Source organism: Rhinolophus hipposideros, assembly GCF_964194185.1.
Source record: "Rhinolophus hipposideros genome assembly, contig: SUPER_14_unloc_4, whole genome shotgun sequence".
NCBI lineage: Eukaryota > Metazoa > Chordata > Mammalia > Chiroptera > Rhinolophidae > Rhinolophus > Rhinolophus hipposideros.
Window position 1 is genome coordinate 347,095 of NW_027669489.1, and position 10,518 is coordinate 357,612.

A 10,518-nucleotide genomic window follows, 5' to 3' on the forward strand; every position below is an offset into this window, starting at 1 on the left:
CAGCTCACCTCAGCTCAGCACAGCACAGCTCAAACCAGCACAGCTCAGCACAGCACAGCTCAGCACAGCACAGCTCAGCTCAGCTCAGCTCAGCTCAGCTCACCACAGCTCAGCTCAGCTCAGCTCAACACAGCACAGCTCAGCTCAGCTCAGCACAGCTCAGCACAGCCCAGCTCAGCTCAGCTCATCTCAGCTCAGCACAGCACAGGACATCTCCGCTCAGCTCAGCTCAGCACAGCACAGCTCAGCTCAGCTCAGCTCAGCACAGCACAGCTCAACCCAGCACAGCTCAACCCAGCACAGCTCAGCACAGAACAGCTCAGCACAGTACAGCACAGCTCAGCTCAGCTCAGCTCAGCTCAGCTCAGCTCACCACAGCTCAGCTCAGCTCAGCACAGCTCAGCACAGCTCAGCTCAGCACAGCTCAGCACAGCACAGCTCAGCTCAGCTCAGCACAGCACAGCTCAGCTCAGCACAGCTCAGCTCAGCTCAGCACAGCACAGCACAGCTCAGCTCAGCTCAGCTCAGCTTACCACAGCTCAGCTCAGCTCAGCTCAGCTCAGCACAGCAAAGCACAGCACAGCACAGCTCAGCTCAGCTCAGCTCAGCTCAGCTCAGCTCAGCACAGCTCAGCTCAGCTCACCACAGCACAGCTTAGCTCAGCTCAGCACAGCTAAATTTAGTTCGGCAGAGCACAGTACAGCACAGCTCAGCTCAGCTCAACTCAGGTCAGCACAGCTCAGCCCAGCTCAGCACAGGACAGCTCAGCACAGAACAGCACAGCACAGCTCTGCTCAGCTCAGCTCAGCTCACCACAGCTCAGCTCAGCTCAGCACAGCACACCTCAGCTCAGCTCAGCACAGCTCAGCACAGCTCAGCTCAACTCAGCTCAGCTCAGCTCAGCACAGCACAGGACAGGTCCGCTCAGCTCAGCTCAGCACAGCTCAGCACAGCTCATCTCAGCACAGCTCAGCACAGCTCAGCACAGCACAGCTCAGCTCAGCACAGCACAGGACAGCTCCGCTCAGCTCAGCTCAGCACAGCTCATCTCATCACAGCTCATCTCAGCACAGCTCAGCACAGCTCAGCACAGCTCAGCACAGCACAGCTCAGCTCAGCTCAACACAGCACAACTCAGCTCAGCACAGCTCAGCTCAGCTCAGCACAGCTCAGCTCAGCTCAGCTCAGCTCACCACAGCTCAGCTCAGCTGTTCACAGCTCAGCTCAGCTCAGCTTAGCACAGCACAGGACAGCTCCGCTCAGCTCAGCTCAGCACAGCTCATCTCATCACAGCTCATCTCAGCACAGCTCAGCACAGCTCAGCACAGCACAGCTCAGCTCAGCTCAACACAGCACAACTCAGCTCAGCACAGCTCAGCTCAGCTCAGCACAGCTCAGCTCAGCTCAGCTCAGCACAGCACAGGACAGCTCCGCTCAGCTCATCTCAGCACAGCTCAGCACAACTCAGCACAGCACAGCTCAGCTCAGCACAGCACAACTCAGCTCAGCACAGCTCAGCTCAGCTCAGCACAGCACAGCTCAGCTCAGCTCAGCACAGCACAGCTCAGCTCAGCTCAGCACAGCTCAGCTCAGCTCAGCTCAGCTCAGCACAGCTCAGCACAGCTCAGTGTGGGTGCCTGCCGACGAGAGGAACAGTCCCTGAAGTGGGGAGTGAGGATTGAGAAAAAAAGAAGAGCAACAAAGATGGGATCGGGAGGGCAGGCAATTCTAAGTAGACTCCTGCAGTTCTAAGTAGAATGCCTCAGTTCTAAGTAGAATGCCTCACCCCAAGCTTATTTTTGCAGCTTATATAGTCTGGGCCTCAAAAAAGTAACAGAACTGTATGCAATCTAATAGTTACAATGTAGGTAATACACAAGGGCTGGTTTCCTGGCCAGCTGCCTACTTCCTGACCTTGTCAATTCTGTGTTCTCAAAGTAGCAAGTTTTGCCTTGCTGGGAGCACAAACCACTCAAGGAAGTCAAAGGTTCAACATTACACAAAACAACACCTGCTAGCAGTTCAGCATGGTTTCACACAGCTCAGCTCAGCACAGCTCAGCACAGCTCAGCTCAGCTCAGCTCAGCACAGCACAGCTCAGCACAGCACAGCACATCTCAGCTCAGCTCAGCTCAGGTCAGCTCAGCACAGCTCAGCTCAGCTCAGCTCAGCTCAGCTCAGCTCAGGTCAGCTCAGGTCAGCACAGCTCAGCACAGCACAGCTCAGCACAGCACAGCACATCTCAGCTCAGCTCAGCTCAGCTCAGCTCAGCACAGCTCAGCACAGCTCAGCTCAGCTCAGCTCAGCACAGCTCAGCACAGCACAGGACAGCTCAGCACAGCACAGCACAGCTCATCTCAGCTCAGCTCAGCACAGCTCAGCACAGCTCAGCACAGCTCAGCTCAGCTCAGGTCAGCTCAGGTCAGCTCAGCTCAGCTCAGCTCAGCACAGCTCAGCTCAGCTCAGGTCAGCTCAGGTCAGCTCAGCTCAGCTCAGCTCAGCTCAGCTCAGCTCAGATATAAAAGGCGTCCAAATTGGGAATGAAGAAGTTAAAATATTACTCTTTGCAGATGACATCATGCTATACATAGAAAACCGTAAAGACTCCACCAAAAAGCTGTTAGAAACAATCAATGAATAGAGTAAAGTTGCTGGCTACAAAATCAACGTACAAAACTCCATTGCATTCCTATATACTAACAATGAAATCTCAGAAAAAGAAATACAAAAAACAATTCCCTTTGCAATTGAAGCAAAAAGAATAAAATAGCTAGGAATAAACTTAACCAAGGATGTGAAGGATTTATATGCTGAAAATTATAAGACATTTATGAAAGAAATTGAAGAAGACACAAAGAAATGGAAAGACATTTCGTGCTCATGGATTGGAAGAATCAACATAGTTAAAATGACCATATTACCCAAAGCAATATACAGATTTAATGCAATCCCCATCAAAATCCCAATGGCATTTTTTAAAGAAATAGAACAAAAAATCATCAGAGTTGTTTGGATCCCCAAAAGACCCCGAATAGCCAAAGCAATCTTAAGAAAATAGAACAATACTGGAGGTATCGCACTCCCTGACTTTAGCTTGTACTACAGGGCTACAATAATCAAAACAGCATGGCATTGGCAGAAAAACAGACACATAGACCAATGGAATAGAATTGAGAACCCAGAAATAAAACCACATAAATATGGACAGATAATTTTTGACAAAGAAGCTAAAAACATACAATGGAGGAAAGACAGCCTCTTCAATAAATGGTGCTGGGAGAATTGGATAGCCACGTGCAAAAGAATGAAACTGGACTGCTATCTGTCACCATGTACCAAAATTAATTCAAAATGGATCAAAGACTTAAGCATAAGACCTGACACAATGAACTGCATAGAAGAAAACATAGGTACTAAACTTATGGATCTTGGGTTCAAAGAGCATTTTATGAATTTGACTCCAATGGCAATAGAAGTAAAAGATAAAATAAACAAATGGGACTATATGAAATTAAAAGCTTCCACACAGCAAAAGAAACCATCGACAAAATAGAGGCAACCAACTGAAAGGGAGAAGATTTTTGCAAACAGTGCCTCCGATAATGGGCTAATATCCAAAATATACAAAGAACTCATGAAGCTCAACAACAAAGAAAGCAAACAACCCAATTGAAAATTGGGCAGAGGACCTGAAGAGACATTTCTCTAAAGAGGACTTACAAATGGCAAATAGACATATGAAAAAATGCTCAACATCACTAATCATCAGAGAAATGCAAATAAAAACCACAATGAGATATCACCTCACCCCAGTCAGAATGGCTATCATCAACGAGACAAATACTAACAAGTGTTGGAGAGGCTGTGGAGAAAAAGGAACCCTCATACACTGTTGGTGGGAGTGCAGACTGGTGCAGCCGCTATGGAAGGCAGTGTGGAGGTTCCTCAAAAAATCACGAATAGAATTACCATATGACCCAGCAATCCCCCCCCTGGGTATCTACCCCCAAAATTTGAAAAAATTTACACATAAAGACACGTTGCTCCAATGTTCACTGCAGCTTGGTTTATGGTGGCCAAGACATGGAAACAACCAAAATGTCCTTCGATAGATGAATGGATAAATAAATTGTGGTATATATACACAATGGAATACTATTCGGCGGTAAGAAAGATGAAATAGGACCATTTGTGACAACATGGATGGATCTTGAGAGTATAATGCTAAGCGAAATGAGTCAGACAGAAAAAGCAGAGAACCCTATGATTTCACTGATATGTGGTATATAAACCAAAAACAACAAAAGAACAAGACAAACAAATGAGAATCAAGAACTCATAGATACAGACAATAGTTTAGTGGTTACCAGAGGGTAAGGGGTTGAGGGGAGGGAGATGAGGGTAAGGGGGATGAAATATATGGTGATGGAAGGAGAATTGACTCTGGGTGGTGAACACAATGGGATTTATAGATGATATAATACAGAATTGTACACCTGAAATCTATGTTATTTCACTAAGAATTGTCACCCCAATAAATTTAAAAAATAAGATAAAATAAATAAAATAAAATTACATAGGTTTCAAGGGTTGTCATGAGTGCCTGTAAGTGACATTTCAGTCTCTTCCCGAAAGTCAAGGGGACATTAACCCCTCCACCGGGCCGTATGTCACTGTGTGGTACTCGTGACGTAAGTTGGGAACAAAGTCCTTTCACACAGGTTCAGGTAGAGTGAGTAGCACAGCTTTATTTTGGTACCAATGTCCCTCCAGAGGCCAATGCTCTCCTAAGCAGAGAAGATTATGCAGAATAGAATAGAATTTAATAATGAACCATGTCGCAGGGTCAATTGAGGTGGAGAAGGTCGCTGGTCCAGGAGAGACGGCAGGGCCCCGGACAGGTCTGAGGCAAGATGGTCTTGCAAGGAAGAACTTCAGAGAGTCCCGGAGTATTGTGGCTTGCACCCCACAGAGGACTGTCGGATTTCCCAGAGGAACATCGCAGTGGATCATTCCGGACTGGTTCAGAGCCTCGCAGAGGGTCTTTGCTCCCAGTCAGACCACTCATAGTATTGCTCTTGAACTCTGCTTTTGTCCTCTCTTCCTTGGACTTGTTTCCTCTTAGGTGAGAACCAGAAGTTGTTTTAGTGAACACGTTTACCACTCAATTTTGTTATGCTCAGTTTCACACATAAATATAATCATGCTGACTTACATGTTTATGCTCTAAACATAAACACGTTTACTTTCACTTTACTCTTATCAGTCTCACACATGTGCAGCCATAGTCCTGTTCCTACCAGTAAACAACTTGTTTTGCACACCTCAATCCGACATATGTGATACATTTTATATGCTCTATACAAGGGTACATTTCTGTATTACATCATCCATATATCACATTGTGTGATACCACCCAGAGTCACTTCTCCTTCCATCACCACATATTTGATCCTTTTACCCTCATCTACCACCCATCTCCCTGCTTACCCTCTGGTAACCACTAAACTATTGTCTGTGTCTATGAGTTTTTGTTTATTTGTCTGTCTTGTTCTTTGTTGCTTTCAGATCCCACATATCAGTGGAATCATATAGTTCTCGACTTTTTCTGTCTGACTTATTTTGCTTAGCATAATAATCTCAAGTTCCATCCATGTTGTCGCAAATGGCACTATTTCATCTTTTCTTATGGCAGAATAGCATTCCATTGTGTATATACACCACAATTTCTTTATCCATTTATCTACCGAAGGACACTTTGGTTGTTTCCAGTGCTGCAATGAACATCGGAGCACCTATACCAATGGAATAGAATTGAAAACCCAGAAATAAACCCACATAAATATGGGGAGATGATTTTTGACAAAGAAGCCAAAAACGTGCAAAGGAGAAAAGACAGCCTCTTCGATAAATGATGCTAGGAGAGTTGGAAAGCCAGGTGCAAAAGAATGAAACTAGACTGTTATCTGTCACCATGTAGCAAAATTACTCAAAACGGATCAAAGACCTAAATATAAGATCTGAAACAGTAAATTGCATAGAAGAAAACATAGGTACTAAACTTATGGGCTTTGGGTTCAAAGAGCATTTTATGAATTTGACTCCAAAGGCAAGGGAAGTAAAAGCTAAAATAAATGAATGGGACTATAGCAAACTAAAGAGCCTCTGCACAGCAAAAGAAACCATTGGCAAAATAAAGAGGCAACCAACCAAATGGGAGAAGACTTTTGTAAACAACACCTCTGATAAGGGACTAATACCCAAAATACGTAAGGAACTCATACAACTCAACAACAAAAAAACAAACAATCCAATTAAAAAACGGGCGGAGGACCTGAATAGACATTTCTCCAAAAAGGACATACAGATGGCTAATAGACATATGAAAAAATACTCAACATCACTAATTATCACAGAAATGAAAATGAAAATCACAATGAGATGTCACGTCATGGCTTTTTTGCCTCGCCTCGCCTCGCCTCACCAACAGAGGGCTATGAAAAGATTTTTTAGTAGGAGTGGAATAGAGCAAAACTTATAGTGTAAAAACTTAATTTCTGATATTGTGGAAGGCAAAGTAAAGGAAAAAAGGGTCTGAAGGAATTTTTGTCTTATGTCTTAAATGCTCATTCTGAGGTGGGGCCTGTCATGCACAAGCCCCTTCTCCACAGATAGAGCTTGCAATAAATATTTTTGTTTCTTTGTTCTTAAATGTGTACAATCAGATATTTGAATATAAGTGAAAGAATATGAGTGAGCCTGAAAATAATGAGAGAGATATCAGAACTTGGGAACAAATCACAGGGAAATGAAATCTGCATCCTTTCGCATGGTTTTTTCTCCATGAACCCTGGGAGGCACTCACACAAGAGCTGGAGAATCCTAAGAAATGCTTCTCCTGGTGAAAAACGTGATGGGGAAGAGCGCCTCTGTAGAAGGAGCATTGAACTCCACTGGGACACTTTCTCTCTACCTCCTCTTTTGAATAGGAGCCTTGATCTGTGGGGCAGGGGAACCAAACACTTTGCTCTTAGAATACTAGTGAAAAGAGATTGCAGCTGGAGAAGAGAACAAGACAATCTATCCTTAGTTGAGGGGCAGGGAAGTACTTGAATTACTAAGAGGATCAGCATGCTGCCTTGAAGGATATGATATCTGGATAAGATTTAACAAAAAAATCAGCAGGTCAAAAATTTAAGGAAAAATAGTATCTTTCAGTCGTAAAGTATCTCCATTAAATATTATTTATCGAGGGGGAAAAAGGAACTTCTCAATGAAAAAACATGGTAGACATTACGTTAATAAAATGACCAAGTTTAACATAACCAGTAATAATACAGATTTACATCATGCCCTCCCTGAAATTGTGCAGTGAGAAGGGCGTGTCACCTCTCTGATAGTCATCTCAAAAACCCATAACTGTATTGTACTTATAAGGATATATCAGACAAAATCAAAATTGAGGAGCTGCCTATAAAATAGCTGAGAATTACGCTTAACATGTGTCAAAGTCTTGAAAGTCAAGGAAAATCTGAGGAACTATTACAGATTAGAGGAGAACTATGGCAATCAAAGATTGGATTGGACTGGATCTTGAAACAGAAAGACAACACTTTAGGGGAAACTGGTGAAATCCAAATAAAGTCTCGAGTTTAGAAAACAGTATTGTACCAATGTTTATTTCTTTTTTCTAATTGAAGTTTGTTTGGGTGACAATTGTTAGTAAAGTTACATGGATTTCAGGTGTACAATTCTGTATTACATCATCTATAAATTCCATTGTGTGTTCACCTTCCATCACCATATATTTGATCCCTTTTACCCTTATCTACCACTCCCCTCCCCCCTTACCCTCTGGTAAAATGTTTACTTCTTAATTTTGATCATGCTAACATTAGGAAATTCTAGCTAATGGAAATAAGGGCACTGTGTACTATTTTTGTAGCTCTTCTCTAAATCTAAAATATTAAAATATTAGAAGCTATTTACATGTATAAATGTATGTCAAAATGTATGAATTTGAGGACACTAAGGAATCCAGGAAATACTGAAATGAGTTAGTATAAGTACCAAGAAAACCAGTAGAAGATCAGATTTTTGGAAAATGTGGTCCAGAGATAAAAATCAGATTCAATGGAATATATAATTATTGAGAGCTTAGAAAAATATTCCAGATGTAATAAATTCATGAAAGACAGATAATTCATTTAAATTTCATGACAGAACTTCCTTTTTGTGGGGCAGAGGAGTCACAGCAATGGACCTACAGAGTAGGGAATGGAATTCTAGCACCCTTCTTGGGTAGGGAGAGAACTCATGTACTTACCGACCGTCAGCCTCCTCCTGAGCCTTACAGGTGTCCTCATCTTAACGAAATGTGAAGTCAAGAGATTTTGGCTCTGGTTTGTGGGATAGGAAATGCAGGTGTACGTATCTTGTTTGAATTTGCATAGTTGACAAATCAGAATAGTGATTCAATAAATTACCCAAAAGAGTAGATAGGGGATGTAAGGGAGATCATCCTCATCTATCATATGGGGAAGGCAATAGTTAAAATATAACATCAATTGCAGAATAACGTTTAGATACAGAAGCAGTATTTGGAGAATAAACATTAATCACCCAAAGAACTCAAAAAGAAAAACTGATGGAGGGCATGTGTTGGACTTGTACAGGAAGGGCAAGATTGAGACAGACACGTATAGTTAGTTCTTTATTGTAAACCTATGATCTTTTACCACATATTTGGAGATATTTTGTTTGCAATATATAGCAAGTAATCTGTTAGAACCATAAAATGATGGGTAAGACAAATAAGTGTGAATATGTTTTTCTTTACATTCTTTTGTGTGTTTATGAGTATATACACATGCATGTGTGGGTATCTATTTAAATGTCAGATACACACACATAGATAGATACGTACGTACATAGATACGTAGATATAGATAGGAAAGAATCATATGCATTCCATATTATAGGTTACCAAATGTAATGCTAAATCACCAAGAAAGATTTTTAGCAATAGAGGCAGACAGTGAAATAGCTCATTTCATAAGCTCTTATATAAGAAAAGACTGCTTTTCTAAGTTGAAGACAAACATTGCGGGGCATATTCCTTTACACTGAAAAATCCTCAGCTCTCAAATCTAGAGCATATTTCAACCAAACTTTCCAAACCAATGTTATTACAACATGATTTATATAAAAGTCACTTGAGAATCACTTGTATTCTTTGATAGGTTGGCTGGAAATGGAATGCACACAGTCAGGCAACTTAAGAAAGCTTTATTGTAAGAGAGCAACAGTATATTGGCTGTGCAAAAGATGGCTACAATCCGGACTGCATGTCTAAAGGAGACTTCCAGTCCTGAAGAGGGGATGAGGAGGTTTTTATAGGGGCTGTGCAGACAGGATAGCATTGTTTGAACATGAAATGTTGAATGACAGCAAGCTAGTAGCTCTTTTGTGGTATTTTTTGTTGTTACAAGCATGGCTCTGTTTGTGTAGGTCAGCCAACATGGCTCTGTCTGTAAGTCAAGGTCTCTGAGACCTAACATTAAATGAAGGTCTCTAACATTCAGAGACCTACCCTTCCAGACTTGTTTGTTATTAAAATGTAGAAAGGCCACCGTGTCTCTATTCTGTAGTTTCTTCAGGCTGAATGAAGGTGGAGAGAGGAGGGAGACGTTGTGGAAGGGGCTGGTAATGTTGTTGTAGGTGAAGCATTTTATGGACAGCTCCATTTGTGCACACCTGGAGTAGGCTCTGCAGGAATTGGGTGAAAAGGTGGAAGAGGCAAAGACCAAAGGCTAGGACCATAAAAGATAATAGTTAAAGGCCCTATGAGGAGAACAAATCAAGAGCCACTCTTAGCTGTAAACTCGGATCGCCACTTGGTTCCTGAGGTGGTGTCTGTGATTCTGGGCCTGGCTGAGATCCTGTGGCAGGGTTTGAAATTCATGTAAGGAGACTCCTAGCCCTGCCGTTCCTTTCGTTACTCCCACAGAGATGTTCAGTGACACTAAAAGCGGATAAGGAGAACGACCATCTTTGGTGCATGAGAGTATATGTGGGGAGAGGTAGAAATTGACTATTGGGGGTGATCTCAATATCTGGAGAAAGGAAACCTAGGATGTAAGTCCCTGTACAATTGGTGAGCAGGCAAGCATATATGGAAGATGAAGAATTAGCTTGTGAGCTGGGTAGAGATAAGGGGTAATGGTAGGCAAAGTGTTATGAGAGGGAAGAGTCATATAATAAAGACAATAATGGGACTCAAGTCTTCTTGGGTTGAAAATCAGGTGATGGAATCAAAGAAAAGGAGCTCTAAAATGGACAAGTAGAGATAAGGAGAAAGGTAGAGATAACGGAGAGGATTTGGAGGGAGAGAGAAGGGGCTGGAGTGAGGTTGGAGTTGTGTGGTTCACGCAATGAGGAAAAGAGGAGAGGGTAGGGATCACAGTTCGTTAGTCTCTGAGTTTTTCCTGCAGGATGTTACAAAGTCAAAACGAGGTG